The following is an 18953-nucleotide window of genomic DNA, read 5'->3' on the forward strand; positions in this document are numbered from 1 at the left end:
TATCTAATGGCTGACCAAGAAAATAACTGGCAAAATCAAGAATATTTTGGAAACTATTAAAGCGTAATTTTTTTTTCGTCATAAATTAAAATATGTGCAGCCTGTAGAGCAAAAAATTAAAATTATTTACCTTGGAAAGGTAGATACCAAGAAGAAGAGTAAGTATTGCACAAAAACGAAAGCACCAGTAAGGTTAAATAGGCAAGGATTAGTTTAAATGCTGCGAATATATCCTTTTATAGTTACTGTTTTTCTTAAGATATTCCCTACCTTCTTAGATTGATACTGGACTAAATTTATAATGGCCTCTTTGCAAATGAAACTATTCTTTTTTTCCAGGTTATAACTTCTTAGCCTCGTTAGAAGAGTGACAGCATTGCTAAAACCAAAACATAACTTGAAAGGCCGTAAGTATTTTTAGCATCTAAATAGATAAAATACTTGTGTTTGCCTAACCATGATTCTATAAAATTACTTCCGAAACTTTATTTTGGCCTCTTATCCTTTTTCAAGAAGGTCTTCTTCATCGCACACAAATAAGATCTTAATTCGAACAGGCGTCCAACGAAGATAACTCTCAAACTGTAGGTGAATTTAAGTTACCTTAATCAATTTTTAAAACTCTATTGGTTATTTTTCTTGTAGTACGCTAAAGCAACTTTGAGCCACCTATGAAAGCGAGATAAGAACAGATGTAAATTCTAACGCTCATTGCGAAACCTACACAACGTAAGTGTGGTTTTTAACTGTCTAATTAGTAAGAATAAAATATTTATTTTCACGAGCAAAACATAATATTTCGTTTTGACATCATCATCATTATCATCAAACCCAACTTTTTCACCTGCTGTTATGAGCCGTAGCTTTGACTAATTCACAGCAGAGAGTTATCGTGAAGCCCAAAGTTCCAATTCCAAATGACACTCCTCAAACCGGCCTTAAATACAACTGCGAGCATCTTCTTTTGTTTCTCGTTAGGTACGTCGTAATTGACAAATGACGATCATTACGGATAAACCTAATGTCATCCAAGTTCTCAGCATTACTCAAAACGTAAGTACATTTTTGTATTCCTTATGAAAAAGTATTTCTATTTACTCGCTCTTATTATTCACTCGACCAAATTTAAACTTCAAACAGAACATTTCAAGCAGAATAAAACCAGTGGAAAATCAAGACTTTGCAAGGATATATGCTAAGATTCAGACTGTAAGTACACCTATCATCGATAAATCGTGTGCATTCCTTGGTATTCGTGAATTACGACGGCTGTAGACATAGCAAAATAAACATGTTTTTCCAATTGACTGCATAGCATTAAATTTTCTATTTCTTTTTAAAATAGCACTTTTTTACAATATAGGTTAGATATTTTAAAATGTTCAAGCAAATAATTATTCTTGCAAGTAAACGCTAAAACTGAAAGTAAACATCGGGAGCCATTACTAACGTACATCATGAAATACATTGAGAGCAATTAATACGTATAAAAACAGGAAATATTTAAGAACCATTAGAGTTTGAAGATAGATAGAGCTCAATCCCTCTTTCGTCAACCCTCTGTTCAGTTCTGTGACTGTCCCCAACCCCTGCCATTCATCCCAAGTCAAACCCAAATAAACATCTCGCCATTAATAAGGCATTCGTTACCTTTTCTGTTAGTCGCTAAGTAATCTTTAGTGGATACCATTCACTTTTTTGCGGACCGTGCGTGATAACCTGAAAGTCATCATATTTTCATGAGGACATGTACTCTAACTGTACCCCTCCCCGTCCCTAACCACTCCTTCCTTATACAGCAGCTTTATCTTTCTATACATAAAACCATTACATTTCCATTATCTCGAAATCCCTTGGTTCCTCCTTACTTTGGTAAATTAAACACTTAAGACAAATAGAACTCCATAACCCTCTCTGCTATTGAACCAATTTCACCTTGACGAAATGTGTCACGGTTTAGATGAACGCTAGTTGATTAGTATACTAAATCTTTATTGGCTACTATGCACTTTTTTTACAAACCGTCCATGACAATCGGCAAGTCGTCATCATATTTTGATGAGGACATCTACTCTAATCAGTACCCCTCCCCTCCCCTTCCTTGACCACTCCCTCCTTGCACAGTAACATTATCCTTTGTCTCTAAAACATTGCATTTCCATTTTCTCGAAATCCCTTATTTTCTCTTATCCTTGATAGACTAGTTTAATGGTCATGTAATTCCTCACATTCTAGAAATCTAAATCATAAAAAAATGACATAATACACGTTAACGCAGCCAATTAACAAATGACAAACAAGCTCAATATTTTTAAATGGCCGTTTTCTTTAAATGCATTTCAATTTGTCCAACGTTTTTACAGTAATTCAATTCTTAAGTTTAACATAATTTTTTTAACGTTTCCCCCTCTCCACGTTAAAACCATTTTAAAATGTAAAAACTGTCACTGAAAGTCTTCGTATCTTTTACCACTTCTCAAAAAATAACTCACAAATAATTTTGAGTTAACTCTTTTTCCATAGCGAACACATACATCTTTCTAGATCTTTATTTCATTACTTCAAGCCAGAGTAGACCAAAACCGAAATATACAACAACAACAACACCAAAATTTATTTGTACTGTAAACTAGTTAGCTATATAACAAATATGTGAATTAAAAATACAAACGGTAGCTGGTCTCCCAAAATAACTAAAAAGCTTAACTATTTGGGAGACCACCATTTATTAACAGAGAAGATTGCAGAACAAATAGAAAATTACTTCTTACATATGTATACAGTAACAACTAAATAAGCAAACAAATAGTAATTACGGAAAAAAATTAATAATTCCAGAAATACCAAAGTATAACAGTTATTAGTGCAACTTAACAGGAATTAATGAAATGCAAAGATAATTTGCTTTTAAATGAATCCAGAGAAAACTTTGTAACCAGCTTACCCAAGGAGAGCGATACAGATCATGTTTGTTGGCCATTACTCGGTATTATGGTAGCTTCTTATCAGAGATAAAATGTAAGTAATGCAAGTATTTACTTTTTGTTTTTGTTTTAGCTGCTGATAGCAAGCCAGATGTTACAACAGCTGCTATATGACCCACCCACCAAAAGGCTTAAGTCAAAGATCACATTGTGAGAACCTGGTAAATACTTGCTTTGATTCATGATCAATAAACGTAATCGGCTAACTCAATGTTGTATCCAATTCAAATCAAGATTCTTTGTGTATTATAGTTGCATGATAATGTAGCATTTAAATGATATGGAAATACCTGGAACAAAACGTTTTTATTCCCAAAGGGTTTGAATTGGGTACAACATTGAGTTAGCTGATTAGGTCTATTTTCTTCTATGCTCCAACACCGAACATTCATTTCCGTTGTTATCCGTTCTTGATATTTCACCTTCACCATTAATCCAAACCATTCATCGTCACATTTCTAATTGATTATAATTATTAATCAGTAATTACCATACCCTGTTAATCATCATTCACTGCCAAATCATTATGACTTACCTAATATGTCCTCTTCATATTCATGCATATTTATTTACTTATAATTATTCTCTTCCTTGTCGCCTATTTCATACATATCAATTGCGTCCATTCGTCTTTAATTGCTAATATCATCGATTCCTGTCCATTTCATGCATATTCGTTATTTGTGTCTATTTTGGGCATATTCATTAATTTTCATACATACAATCGATTTTTTGTACATTTATAGATTCCAGTCCATTTCATGCATTTTCATCAATTGCAGTTCTTTTCGTGCATATTCATTGATTCCAATTCATTTCATGCATATTTTCAAATTCCAGTCCATTCATGCTCTTCACTTCCAATCCATTCATGCATATTCATCGATTCATGCATATTTAAAATTCCACTCCAATTCATGCATTTTTATATTTTGCAGTCCATTTCATGCATATTCATTGATTTCATGCATATTTATAAATCCCAGTTCATTTCATGCATATTCATCTATTTCATGAATATTTAAAATTTCCAGTCCATTTCATGCATATTTATAAATCCCAGTCCATTTCATGCATATTCATTGATTTCATGAATATTTATAAATCCCAGTCCATTTCATGCATATTCATCTATTTCATGAATATTTATAATTTCCAGTCCATTTCATGCATATTCATCTATTTCATGCATATTTATAAATCCCAGTCCATTTCATGCATATTCATTGATTTCATGAATATTTATAAATCCCAGTCCATTTCACGCGTATTCATCGATTTCATGAATATTTATAAATTCCAGTCCATTTCATGCATATTTCTAAATCCCAGTCCATTTCATGCATATTCATTGATTTCATGAATATTTATAAATCGCAGTCCATTTCATGCATATTCATCGATTTCATGCATATTTATAAATCCCAGTCCATTTCATGCATATTCATTGATTTGATGCATATTTATAAATCCCAGTCCATTTCATGCATATTCATTGATTTCATGAATATTTATAAATTCCAGTCCATTTCATGCATATTCATCGATTTCATGGATATTTATAAATTCCAGTTCAATTCATGCATATTCATCGATTTCATGCATATTTATAAATATGGGAATTTATAAATATGCATGATATTGATGAATATGCATGAAATGGACTGGAAATTATAAATATATGCATGAATTGAACGGGAATTTATAAATATCCATGAAAGCGATGAATATGCATGAATTGGAGTGAAATTTATAAATATCCATGAAATGGACTGGAATTTATAAATATGCATATTCATCGATTTCATGCATATTTATAAATTCCAGTTCAATTCATCCATATTTATAAATTCCAGCCCATTTTATGCATATTTATAATTTCCAGTCCATTTCTCATGCATATTCATCGATTCCAGTTCAATTCATGCATATTTATGAATCCCAGTCCATTTAATGAATATTTATAAATTCCAGTCTTTTTCATACATATTCATCGATTTCATGCTTATTTACGAATCCCAGTCCATTTCATACATATTCATTGATTCAAGCATATTTATAAATTCCAGTCCATTTCATGCATATTCATCGTTTTATAAACTCCAATACATTCCACTCTATTTCATGCATATTCATCAATGACATGTGTATTTATAAATCCCTGTCCATTTAAAGGATATATTCCCCAACACAAAAAACACAACTCTGTCCCACTATATGCATTTTAATGTCAAATGTAAAATGCACAGGACTCTTCCTAACTTCACACTGTCAGAAATGAAGTATCTATACAGTGTCTTGGAAAGCTACTTATGGAAGAAAAATTCTTTTATTCTGAAAACACTCCCGCCTTAAATACTAACAATAAAATCGAGAAGAAAATGTCTTGCTTTGAAACGGTGATTATTAAAAACAAAACCTATAGAAATGCGTCTTCAATAAGCTCTCCTTTACCTATCAATGATAATAAGTAATCTTCTTACAACACATGAATTGATTTCACAGAAACGCAGTCTGAATAACTCTAAAAGCTGAGGCGATAAGTGAAGTTTTATTTTTTATTTGTTCAGGCAAAGTTGGACAGTACATCAGTAACAACGTAGTTTGTAGCATGACCTAAAAATACAAAGGCACATTTTAAAATTAACCAACTAAAAGACCTAAACGTAAACACTACATCTAACTAACAATGGTGTTTATTTCTGAAATTGTAAAGATATTACTGCCCATTATGAAGGATTGAGGCAAAACGTAACTTTTTCTCTTGTTTGAAGCACAATTCGGTTACTGCAAAATTGCTATGTGCTGAAATACATACTAGAGATGCTCAACGATTTTGATGCGTCACAATATCAACTCGTACAAATATTTACTTGACGTTTGCACTTTACTTGGACAACAAAATGTACATCAAGAACATTATTATTACGACTATATGGAGAAGTGCTGAATATAAGACAAACTCTTAATTTTGCAGGTAATTTGTTGGTTATTTTCTACTGCAGGGGCTGTTAATCTCCTACGGAAGGAATGGACTTCACAGCATCCACAACTTTAAAATCAGAAGTAAGTGTGCTTACCAATGAGGGAGAAGACCCCAGCACACCCAGACATTTTGTACATTCGAGGCTCCATATGCAAGATGAGACAATGCTGCGATGCAAAATACAAAAAGGTGAACTTTGAAAACAATTGACCATAGCAAAGCAAGATTTCAATCTAAACGTTTAAATTCTAACATCTAGTTTAAAAAAGTAAATAAAGAGAAGATAAGTCTAAAAATCCGAAAGAGATACTAAACTATCAAATAAAAGTTATAAGAAAAATAAACAGTTTGACAAAAGAGTGCGCACATAAATTGTTTTGAAACACAAAACAACTTGATTCATGAAAACATCTCCTTCAAAGTAATACAGTTGCATACTTGTTCTTACAAGTTAACATCACATTTCTGCTTCTTCTACAAAGCATTGCTTCAAGCCCGAGTGGACAAAAAATAACAATTTTGAAGGAACATTCATTAATTTTCGTGTGTATCCATCCATACGTATCCATGTCTTGCATATTCATCACTTATCACGCATAATTATCGATTCTCCTCATTTCATGTATATTTTCATGCATTTCAATTAATTCTTTTCCTTTACACACATTTACTATTTTTATAAAAAGTTTTGAAGCATGTCATGTATGTTGAAAGTCGGAAGACTTTTAATTTTAATCGACTGAAGATCAAACGATTGACATGAATAGTGAAGAACGGTATTAGGGATATCAATGAATTACTGCTATTGCTAGAGATTTGAACTAATTTAGGCAGCGACAATTTTGATGCAAACCTGATTGTTCAGGAAAATTGTGTAAACTTTATCCAGCTCGAGTGACATCACCACCAGACCCTTCTTGATGTCTTTCTGAAGTTGCTGCAGAGAAGTCTAAAAGAAATTGGTGTCGTAATCACTGAGTCCCTCATTGTGCTGTTCTGAGTAGTGTCCTTTCCCATTGTTCCCACCTCGACGTCAAACGTCTTTTGGATCTGCCAGATTCAAGTAGTATGGGAAGATTTGAATTTTGTTCAATAAAATTTCTCAGTGTTGTGGTAGTTTGTTGTTTTCATTGGCAAGCGTATTTGCACTTCCATCTAAAATGGACCTAGAATATACGTTCCCAGGTTGAATCCATTTTTAACTAGGTTAATCTGGTGATCCTCATTTTACCTACGTTGAATACGCACTCAGATGAATTGAAAAAACGTTTTTGGAGCCTAAATTAAGCCCAGAGAAAAATTAGGATTAGTTTTGGTTGTTATACAAGGATATGAACTGACTTATAATAGAAAAGTAAACAATGAAAAGAACTGTGTTGGGTTGAGCATGTTCGTCCTTGTGGTGTCGTGGTGAAGACACAGGACTTGAGATCTGGAAGGTCCGAGTTCGAGTACCGATAAGTGCATAGTACAGTTCTTTGTTCCCTTGTTGTGTTGTTGAGGCTGAAAGGATAAGTGTATGAATACAGAAACCGGTAAGATGATACGAAACACTAAGAAGATGCGTAAGACAGGGCTTGAGAGAAGGTATAGTTTTGGTTGGTTGATGGCTGCCTTAAACTAGGTAGAGTGCATATTCAACCTAGGTACAAACGGATTCAACCTGAGCCCGGATTTGACCAAAAACACGTACACTGGCTGAGAATTCGAAAAAATCATTTGACATTGAATGAAGCATAAAAGGTCTGAAAATAAGACACGATGACCATTTTTAAAAAGGTGTATGAAATATCTACCTACCCCTTGGTGATTACTAATGATGGAAGCATTGCCTAGACAACAATGCGAAGCTCCTAAAAATTGTTTAAAAAAATACACTTTTTTAAGTAATCGCCAACCTTGATGACTTTTAAGGGAGAATTAAATTGGTCCACTTCTTGCCCAAGTACTGTTGTCAAGGAATTAATGCGTCCAATGGCAGTCTGAAAATGAATGTTACCATAACAAACATTGCCGTTTTATGAAACAGTTGTGTACATCCAATCCTTCAAAATAATACAGTTTGCTGAAAGCACTCAAACTAGTTTGAGCATCCTCATAAATATCATTGTTACCAAGCAAAAGTATACTGATAGAAATTGAAAATTTTAAAGGGATTAAAGTGAAGCGTATCCGTTAAAATACCCTCTCTTGTTAAAGGAATGTTCAAAAGCCTACAATTGACTCTCTTTAGTAACAATTACACACTTTTCAAAAACGGGCTTAAGCTTGGAGCATTTTTTAGAATATAGGCTTCACTTTTAAGCCTAATGGCTTGGTAAACGGAAAAATTGATACAATTTATGTTCTCACCTGAACTTGTAACCATCGCTAGCGGTTATCCCAAGCATCAGTAACTCGTCCTCCATATGTGATCTGAAAACCAGTTCATCCCATGCAAGTAATATCTCACTTAGTGCATGATCTGCTATTACTGAAAAATATCAAATAAAATTGTAAAACAGTCTTAAAGCTTGTCCAACTTTCTCCAGTTCATTCCATACAGCAAGCAGTCAGAGTTTTGCCTTTTTCGCAAGACCGCGATCCTCGTGACGTTTTTCACGTGTTCCACTCATGCACCTTGCAAGGATTGCGTTCTTCCTTGACAGGCAAAGAGGAAAAACAGATTGATAGCATTCTCACGTTGCCATGTTAAAACAACGCATCTACAACATTCAAGAACCCATTGTTACCCTCATAGGAACAGTAACAAATTATCACTGAGAGCCCTCAACCCCAAATGCCCCAGGTAGATATAAGTTATGGGAAGAGGTGATCCCCGGAGGCAAACATGGCAACTTGCTGGACATCGCTGCAGGAAGGTGGGAGGGTCATACATGCGACGTTCCTTTAAAGTCAACGAGAGGAATAAGCAGTATAAAACAAGCCTATTTATACCAAAATGTTAATAAATTATGGAAATACGACAGATGGACGGAATTGTCCAACTTAATTCGCAAGGGGATAAGGGGCGTTTGTACATAATGGTTCCCAGTGATTATCTTCTCCTCCAATGTAATTCCAACAAGAAACTTCCCCCACCACCCAAAGCAAAATGAAAACGCAACTAGTAGAAAACTGCAACAAATGTTAATTTTTTTGGGTTGGGTGCGCTTTAAGATGGCTGAAACCAGTTTCAACAATTTTAAGGGAATGTCTTTTAAAAGGATTGACCATACAACACTGTTCCTTGCCATGGAAATGTTATGGTATCACATGGAACATGGCGTTATGCGTTACCATAGCAACCAACGAGCCATCCAAATACACCCTTTATTGTCTTCAAACGCTCCCATGAAAAACAAACTCGGTGATTTCCAAGTTTTGTTGCTGTGAAGTGATTACCAAGCAAGGCGAAATCCTCTAAGGAGTTGATAAAATTTTCTGGAACAATTCCCAGCTGTGAAGATAGCTGTGAATCTGCTCCAAAGAATTTTTTTAACTTTTCAGAGAGTTTCATCCTAGCTTGGTAATCACTTCCCAGCAATAAAAACTGGGATTCACCAAATTCATTTTTGAGATCTAAGCACTTACAGATAAGAAATACGATGTATTTAGATAGCTCTTTTGTTGCTATGGTAATCTATTACGTCATGTTTTTAACGGAACTTGTTAAGAAATTATTGGTGTTTTATATGGTACCATAATATTGCCTTTACATGAAAAAGTTGTGTAGATCCAATAAATCTAAATAGTACAGTTTCTTGAAACTGCTGAACTGGTTTGAGCCTCCTTAATTAAGGCTGGTTTTCAGTAGCGACGGAGTTGGAGTCGTAAGAGCGTTCATGACCTAGCGAAAATCAAATATCTGAGTCTTAAGCAGAGTCATAACCTCGACGGAATTGGAGTCGGACGAATCAGAATGTTCCCATTTTCTTCTGACTCCGCTTATGACTCCATCGCTTATGATCCAGTGAAAACTAAATTGTCAGATTTGGAGGCAGAAGCGGAAGAATAAACCAATCACAATGCTCGCTTCCAAGCATTGTGATTGGTTGGTTTTTCCGCTTCTGCCTCCGACTCTGACAATCTAGTTTTCACTGGATCATAAGTGACAGAGTCACAAGCGGAGTCGGAAGAAAATGGGAACATTCTGATTCTTCCGACTCTGATTCCGTCAAGCTTATGACTCCGCTTACGACTCCGATCTTTGATTTTCACTAGGTCATAAGTGCACTTACGACTCCAACTCTGTTGCTAGTGAAAACCAGCCTTTTAAAGGTGCGTTTCATGTCAGAGCAAAAACGGGACTGAACAGATCTACACCGACAGATAACAGCAATAAGGAAGCTCCCTCTCTCGATATTAAAAAAGCACTTAAACCCCCCCCCCCCCAAAAAAAAAAAAATACAAAAAGCTTCCACATTTGCTTCTGTATTGGACGACTGACCTTGCCCTCTCATATAGATTTCTAAGATGTTGTGGCCCACGACCCTTCAGTGTTCCCTTAAAAATAGCTTTGCCTGCCTTCTCCATATCAAGAGCAGCAAGTAATTTAGAAAGGATGCTTTCAGCAAGCTCGTACACAATCTCATTGCTTGTTTTACGGCTTTCTTCACTAGCCAAACGCAGGTGCACCTCCGATACTGCAGTAATCAGGGCATCAGTTTCTTGAGTCTGCAAATAACAAGATCATAGTAGTTGACTATTTTGTAAAGGTAATCACATGATTTCGAGTGCAATTTGGAAAAGATAAGCACAAATAAGTTCTTTCAAAGACGACCAACAGAGGGTGATGCACATAATTACATACACAGCGATTTCGTTAAGCATCCCGAAGTGTTCCCGAAGTGTTCCCTTGATCTTTTCCCCAACTAAACATTACTTGCATCCTGGAATACTTACAATTAGTGATTAATGTCACAAAATTAAGTAATTCATTAGTAACAAAGTGTCTCTTACATACATACATATTGTGGAAGAAAAAAAACAAATAAGCTACAAGTTCATCCCTACAAGCCATACATACATACTTTATTGTGGAAGAAAAAAAACGAATAAACTACAAGTTCATCCCTACAAGCCTGTTTCGTGCCCGCCTACTCATCAGGGGACCACGAAACAGGGCCACGTGGGCGACCACGGGCGACCACATGGCGACTACGAAACAGGATTGCAGGGATGAACTTGTAGTTTATTTGTTTTTTCCTTCCACGATATATACTTCGCTCTACTTCTATGTATTGAGCATTGTTCTACGAAAATCAAGTCACACCTTATTTCAACTCGGATTGAGAGTAGTTCGAGAGAGCTTGTAGTATCTCCGAGTACAATAACATGTAAAAAAATTGCAACAAAATTGATAAAAATATACAAATCTACACAGTAATATTGTGAAATGCGTGCTTAAAAGCAATAAAAGATTCAGAAGTTGATATGTTAGCAGGCAGCGTATTCCAGTAGTGATATGTGGAACAATTCCTTAAAGAGTCTTATGCGTAATGATTATATAGCATGTTCTGAACACGAGAAGATTCAAGATTCCCAGACCCAAATTGCTGGTTGTCAAGTAAAGATAAACAGCTACTTGAAACTTAACCCTCACCACAATTAAACTAACGCTAAGGGTTTCACTGGGTTCACGAGAAAACAAGAAAGTGTTGAAATAAATAGAATGAAAAGAACAATGGCAAAAATTGTTGTTATCTTGGTGACAATCGAAAAGAAGCTAACAGTAAAAAACGAGCAATTAGAAAAGAAAACAATTCGACGTGTCCAGTGTCATCTCTGCCCTGATAAACGACAGAGGCAAAAGATTTGCATCCCAACACCAACCCTGTGGCCAATTGACTTTGTCAATTTTAGCAGTCAGTACTCTCTCACCTGGAAAGCAATGTTTGCGTTGTTATGCACTCCAAATATCTCTGGTTCCTCACCAATTGGTAGACTGTCAATATGATCCCTCTACCCTCGGAGTCCATCATTTCCAGGAGGAAATACATACCTAGAGACACCATACAAGAAGGGTTAACCACAAATTACGTTTAACTTATCCGTACTATTTTCCAATACCAGGAAGAAAGTTCTCACTGTACCTTCTGGGAGATTGTTATAAACATCAGGATGCTTCGTTGTAGTGATGATTTTGTTCCAAAATGGTTGCCATGTAAATTTATTTTGCTGCATTCAAGCAGCTCTTGTTACCTTGTCACAGTCAATTAACATTACTTATAATTTCTGAGCTATAGTATATACATGTACGTAAGAGGCAGATTAGGACTGGTTTTCAAAGCTCAAGCCACATTTGGAGACCATGTCCTCTAATAGAATTAGTCTGTAATCTTAAGAGGTGAAAATAATTTTTACAATAAAATTCGCTTGAAATTTTTAAAGAAAACGTTTTTGCCACAAAGTTAATTTAAGAAACACTTATTTTCACTTTCTAATACAAACCACTTCTTGAAAGAAATTTTCAACTACGGTTTAAAGTTACCCATGCAAGGGGTGGGGATTCCCTTATAATGGCTCACACCAGTTTCAACACGCAATTTCAAGGAAACGTCTAATTGGAACGATTAACTCAACCACACTGTTTCGCGTAAAAAAAATGTTATGGTATCATACGAGACACTAATAATTGGTTCGCTAGATGATCTCATTAAGCAATTGATAGTTTTCATATGGTACCATGACAAACACTGCCATTTTGTGAAACAGTTGTGTACAACAATAACTAACCAATCGTTAAAAATTGCCCACTTTCAAATAATTACATACCATAATACTCTTTGTTTGCCCTCCAAAATTTTGCTTATGCATTGTTTCCAGTTTCTCTTGGGACTTACAACGGTCCCAAGAGAAAATAAACACAATGCTTATGAAAAATTTTGGATGACAAACAAAGAGTATTATGGTAGTTTTGAAAGTGGCCTCAGGTGCAGTTTGTTCACAGAATTCAAACCACTTCTTGAGCATCCTTAATATCATTTCTACAAAGCCAAAGTATACCGATAGAATTTTGAAAATTTCAAAGGGCCTAATGGATTACAGAGACACGTATCCCTTAAAACAACCTATCTAGCTAGAGAAATTTTCAAAGCCTACCATTGATTCTCCTTAGTAACAATTACACACTTTTTATAAGCTGGTTGAGAAAGCTTTTTTAGAATATGGGCTTCCATCACCTCAACATTTGAACTTTTCCACTTTATTTATTCTCTGAAATCATCCAAAATATATTCTGTGCTTTTAGAACCTTTTGATTGAAAATTCACTTTTTTATTTGATTTGAGAGAGGTCACACAAGCCGAGCATTGAAGGGGATAGGGTTCAATACTGGGTTGACATCACAGACTGCTTTGCAATGGGAGAGTTTTTTGCAAAGTAATTTGTGACGTCAGTCTGGTATCAAACCCATTCTCCTTCATTGCTCGGCTATTGATCAAAGTATGACCACTTTTCCCGTCTTTCAAAGCCAATAAATAACTGATTTCAATCAAAAGGTTCTAAAGACAACAAACGCAAAATAAATGAAGCCGAAAAGGTTGCTGAGGTCATAGGCACTTTAAGCCAATGAGCTTGGTAAATGGAAAAATTAATACAATAAATTTATATTCTCACCTGGTCTAGAATTCTTGTAACCATCTTCAAGAATCTCGGGCAAGAAGAATCTTCCAAGAATGGTCGCCAGGCACCGCTGATCCCAACTAACAGTAACTCGTCCTCCATATGTGACCTGTGAAAAACAAACAAATAATAAACATCTGAAAAACCCTGAGTTCCAGTTCTTAACCATGCAAGTAATATCTCACTTGCTGCATGATCTGCTGTCACTGAAAAATATCAAATAAAGTTGTAAAAAAGTGTTAAGGCTTGTCCAACTTTCTTGAGTTCATTGAAAGGTGAATTACAAAGAGTGTTTCTCAATCAATTTGTGGTCTTGCCCCAGCACAATCACAAACGGACTTATTTTTAGAGACACTTCATGTGCGAAAGCAAACCAAGGGCCACCACTTTAACCAATTAGCAGAAGCCAATGTCACATGTGACTGCTTCTGCCATGTTTTTTCAGGGACGTAACAACTGGTTTTCGCGGGAAAGGGTTTTCTAAAAATAGACTCATTTGTGACTGTGCTGGGGAGCCCACCCATGTCATTAAGAACTCTTATCAAATGCACTCTTGGTTCTTTACATAGTCTTGTCTTGCAAGAATGCGATCCTCGCGATGTTATTACGTGTTCCACACACGCACCCTGTGAGGATCGCGTTCTTACTTGACTGTCAAAGAGGAAAATAAAACTGACAGCATTCTCGTAATGCTATGACCTTTTTAAAAGTCTTCTCCCCAACAACACATTTACGATAATAATAATAATAAAAAACGTTTCCCCATCCAAAGCAAAATGAAAATGGAACTAGTGGAAAAATGCACCAAACATTAAATTTTTTGGGTTGGGTGCACTTTAAAGTGTACTAAACTCCAAAAAATGTTTTTCATCTACAATATTAACCTCCATTCCACAAGCAAACTTGTTTTACAATTCCTACCTCAAAAATTGGCTGTTTATCACACTTTTTAAAGTTATCAAAACCAGGCCCCAGTTGTTCAAAAGGTGGATACCGCTATCCACTGGATAAGTCACTATCCATTGGATAGCGAAATTGGTTTTGCTATGACTTATCCACTGGTTGCAAGTGATTTATCCGGCGGATAGCGCTATCCATCGTTTGAACAACTGGGCCCAGCAGTTTGGAATCCGACCCATGACCGTGTTGTGAGATGCATGGGTCTAGTCTCAATTTTACATCACAAACTGCTTTGCAATGCAAAATTTCTTTAAAAACAGGAGTCAGTTGTACATGTTCAAACGACAGATAGTGTTATCTGCCGGATAAATCACTATCCAGTGGATAACTGGATAAGCGAAAGCAATTGCACTATCCAATGGATAGTGATTTATCTGGTGGATAGAGTTATCTACCTTTCGAACAACTGCGGCCAGGAATGCAAAGAATAAAGCCATGCCTCTCACATCAAATTTGGCTGTAGACATTACCAACTACGGTTTAAAGTTACCCATGCAAGGAGTGGGGATTCCCATAAAATGCTCACACCAGTTTCAACATGCAATTTCAAGAAAATGTCTAATTGGAACGATTAACTCAACCACACAGTTTCGCGTAACAAAATGTTATGGTACCATACGAGACACTAATTGGCTGTTCTGAAAGTAAGCAGGGAACTGGGGCGAGTTTCAAATTTTAACTAATCGATAAACTGACACTACCACATGAAAGATCATGTTGAGATTGGTCATTTGGCCACGTATGGTGCTTTTAGGGTGAACAGAGACCAAGTTATGGACCCTGAAACATGGTTCAAAATCTATACAGGCATCTCTAATTTTGATACAGTGTCCCCCAAAACCATATAAACTCCTAAAATTTTTATGATTTCCGTGATACTCTTTAAAATGGGCAAACATAGCGATTTTCATCGCAGCTTCTTTCTAATTGTAGGCACATGACGGGATTTTACAGTTGTCACTAAACTGATAAAAAAAAATTTTGAGTTTATATGATTTTGGGGGACACTTTGTCAAAATCAGAGACGTTTGTATGGATTTTGTACCGTATTTCAAGGTTCATAGCTTGGTCTCTGTTCACCCATTAAGCATCATACTTGGTCAAATGACCAATCTTAACATGATCTTTCATGTGGTGGTGTCAGTTCATCGATTAGTTAAAATTTGAAACTCGCCCCAGTTCCCTGCTGAATTTCGGAATGGCCAATTGGTTAACCAGATGATCTCATTAAGCAACTGATGCTTTTCATATGGTACCATGACAAACACTGCCATTTTGAGAAACAGTTGTGTACAATCAATCGTTCAAAATAGGCCACTTTCAAAAATACCATAATACTCTTTGTTTGCCCAAAACTTTGCTTGAGCATTGTTTCGGTTTCACAGAGAAAATAAAAACAATCCTTATGAAAAATTTTGAATGGAAAACAGAGTATTATAGTAGTTTTGAAAGTGGCCTAAAGTACAGTTTGTTCACAGAATTCAAAACAGTTTGACCATCCTTAATATCATTTGTCACAAAGCAGACTATACCGATAGAATTTTTTACAGAGACACATGTCCTTTAAAATACCCTCTCTTGTTAATTCAAAAGTCAACAAATTATCCCCATTAGTAACAATTACACACTTTTCATAAGCTGGCTAAGGCTTTTTTCAGAATATGGGCTTCAGTCACCTCAGCAAATTTTTCCACTTTATTTATTCTCCAAAATCATCTAAATATATATTTTGTGCTTTTAGAACCTTTTGATTCTTTTGATTGAAAAGTCACTTTTTTATTTGCTTTGAGGGTGGTCCCACTTTGATTCAGAGCCGAGCATTGAAGGAGAATGGGTTCGATACCAGGTTGACGTCACAGACTGCTTTGCATTGGGAGAGTTTTTTGAAAACAGTGATGCAAAGTAACTTGTGACGTCAACCTGGTATCCAAGTGTGACCACTTTTCCTGTCTTTCAAAGCGAATGAAAAGCGAATGAAAAGTGAACTCAATCAAAAGGTTCTAAAGACAACACAATGGAGAATAAATAAAGTGGAAAAGGTAAATCAAAAAATTGATACCATTTATATTCCCACCTGGTCTAGAAAACGTCAAGAATCTTGGGCAAGAAGAATCTTCCAAGAATAGTCGTCAGGCACCGCTGATCCCAAGTATCAGTAAATCGATTGTCCTCCATGTGTGATCTGTGGAAAAGAAACAAATAATAAACATAAGAAAACCCCAGAGTTCCAGTTCTTAACCATGCAAGTGATATCGTGCTTAGTGTGTGATCTCCTATTACTGAAACATATCAAATAAAGTCATAAAACAGTGTTAAAGCTTGTCCAACTTTCTTGAGTTCATTCAAGGGTGAATTAGAAAAGAGTGTTCCTCAATCAATTTGCAGTCTTGCCCCAGCACAGTCACAAATGGACTTATTTTTAGATGCACTTTACGTGCAAAAACAAACAAAGGGCCACCTTTTTAACCAATCAGCAGAAGCCATGGCATGTGTGAGTGCTTCTGCCATGTGTTTTTTAGGGTATTCAAAAAATACGCATTTGTGACTGTGCTGGAGAGCCCACCCATGCTATAAGAACACTCTTATCTAATTCACTCTTGTTTCATTACATAGTACAAGCAGTCACAGTTTCGTTTTTCTTGTCTCACAAGAATGCGATCCTACCAACGTTATTTCGTGTTCCATGCACATACCTTGCGAGGATCACATTCTTACTTGACTGTCAAAAAGGAAAATAAAACTGACAGCATTCTTGTGATGCCATGACCTTCTTTAAAAGGTGGCTTACGACAGTTTTCCGAAGGAAAAAGTCAAGATTTTGAAATCTGTGAAATTAAAGCAAGAGGATGTCTCTTCTGAAGTGTTAGTCACTACAGTTGAAGTAAAATGTAATTTTACCTAACAAATAAATGCAAATTAGGGGAAAATGTTAAATAATTATAGTAACCGAGCTCCTGGAGGGGGACTGGAAACTAGACATTTTAAAGGCTTTTTCCTCAAAAACTTAGCTGTATGACCCTTCCTTAAAATTTCAGGATTTCCTTAGCGAGAAAAAATAATCATGTACATGAATAAATAGTTAAAGCTGTCAGAAGAATGAAGGGGTAGTTTCTAAAGAAACTGTGGTGCTGCGTCGGTGGGGAAGTAGTATACAAAAATTTGGTTTTATCAACGGAGTTGATAATGTAAATTGGCCACCGTACAGAGATTCTAAAAGCTGACGTTTCGAGCGTTAGCCCTTCGTCAGAGCGAATCGAGGGATTATGGGTTACGTGTAGTTTTTATAGTAGAGTAGGAGCTATGCTATTGGTGGTAACATGGCAACGTGAAAAATAAGAATATATTAGTTAAATGAAAAGCGTTCGTTAATACCATGAGGATTAAGGGTGCCGATTTGAAAGATGAATTTTTGTTCCAGATTCTTGCGGCTTTCCGTCGTACCTAGATGTAGATGTAATCTGTGAGACAGGTTTTTCGCAAATGGCAAAAACATAGATTTTCATCTATTTTGATAATAACAGTGAAAAATTGTCTGATGAATCTTTTTAAACAAATGTTGATGGTTTGGTTTCAGATTGTTTACTAATTCCCGAAAATTGGAAATGTCTTGTTTCTAGTCCCCTCTCCAGAAGCTTGGTCCCTGTATTTAGCATTTTCCCCTAATTTGCATTTATTTGTTAAGTAAAGTTACAATTATTTCACAGATTTAAAAATCTTGATCATTTCCTTCGCAAAACCGGAGTAAGCCACCTAAACGTCTTCTCCCCAACAATGCATCTACGATAAATTTCTTTGGGTTAGATGCACTTTAAAGTGTACCTAATCTCAAATATTTTTTGGCTAAAATATTAATCTCTCTTCTACAAGCACACTTGTTTTACAATTCTTAACTCAAAATTTCCCTTTTTCCCTGCCGGGCAAGACACACAAAGTTATCAAAACTAGCAGTAATTTGGACCCACAACTATATTGCGAGAGGCATGGGTCCAAATTAATGCTAGTTCTGCCAAGTTTATGTGGCTTACAGTACAGTACAGAGAAAGCAAAAGTCTGGGTAACAATGGTGTCATATGTTTGCTTTATGACGGGGAAATTTATATTAGAAATGAAACATTTTAAAGTTTAGGTGCACTTTAAGATGGCTCAAACCAGTTTCAACAATTTTAAAGGAAAGGTCTTAATTAATTACAGCTGTAGAAGGATGTAACCTAAAACACAGTTCCACGTATCAGAAATGTTATGGTATCATATGAAGCACCAATAATCATTATAGCTAAAACGACGTTTTTTGCATGGCGTCATGCATTTGTCTTCAAATGCTTCCATCAAACACAAACTTGGTGTTACGAGTTCGAATGTTTTGAGTAAAGTTAGTTTACAAACTAAACTGAACGCAGGGTTGTCGGAACAACAACAGG

The 18953-nt window shown here is 35.7% G+C and overlaps 1 long non-coding RNA gene across 9 annotated transcripts in view; it reads right to left on the bottom strand.

Annotated features, from left to right (window-relative positions):
* Positions 1-5192: 5192 nt before the first annotated feature.
* Positions 5193-18953, bottom strand: part of LOC138049971 (uncharacterized) — a 160512-nt gene continuing 146751 nt past the window's right edge. For 7 of the 9 annotated variants that reach the window (XR_011132509.1, XR_011132510.1, XR_011132513.1 and 4 more), the window contains 9 exons: positions 16610-16717; positions 13570-13684; positions 11833-11953; positions 10400-10626; positions 8323-8443; positions 7869-7952; positions 6824-7020; positions 6065-6137; positions 5193-5600 (listed from right to left, as the gene is read on the bottom strand). This is a non-coding gene — a long non-coding RNA (uncharacterized lncRNA). Of the gene's footprint in view, positions 5601-6064; positions 6138-6823; positions 7021-7770; positions 7824-7868; positions 7953-8322; positions 8444-10399; positions 10627-11832; positions 11954-13569; positions 13685-16609; positions 16718-18953 lie in introns of all 9 variants that reach the window. The other 2 variants (XR_011132517.1, XR_011132511.1) reach the window with 2 other exon arrangements.

The sequence above is a fragment of the Montipora capricornis genome, chromosome 5 (genome assembly GCF_036669925.1).
Source record: "Montipora capricornis isolate CH-2021 chromosome 5, ASM3666992v2, whole genome shotgun sequence".
Classification (NCBI taxonomy): Eukaryota; Metazoa; Cnidaria; class Anthozoa; order Scleractinia; family Acroporidae; genus Montipora; species Montipora capricornis.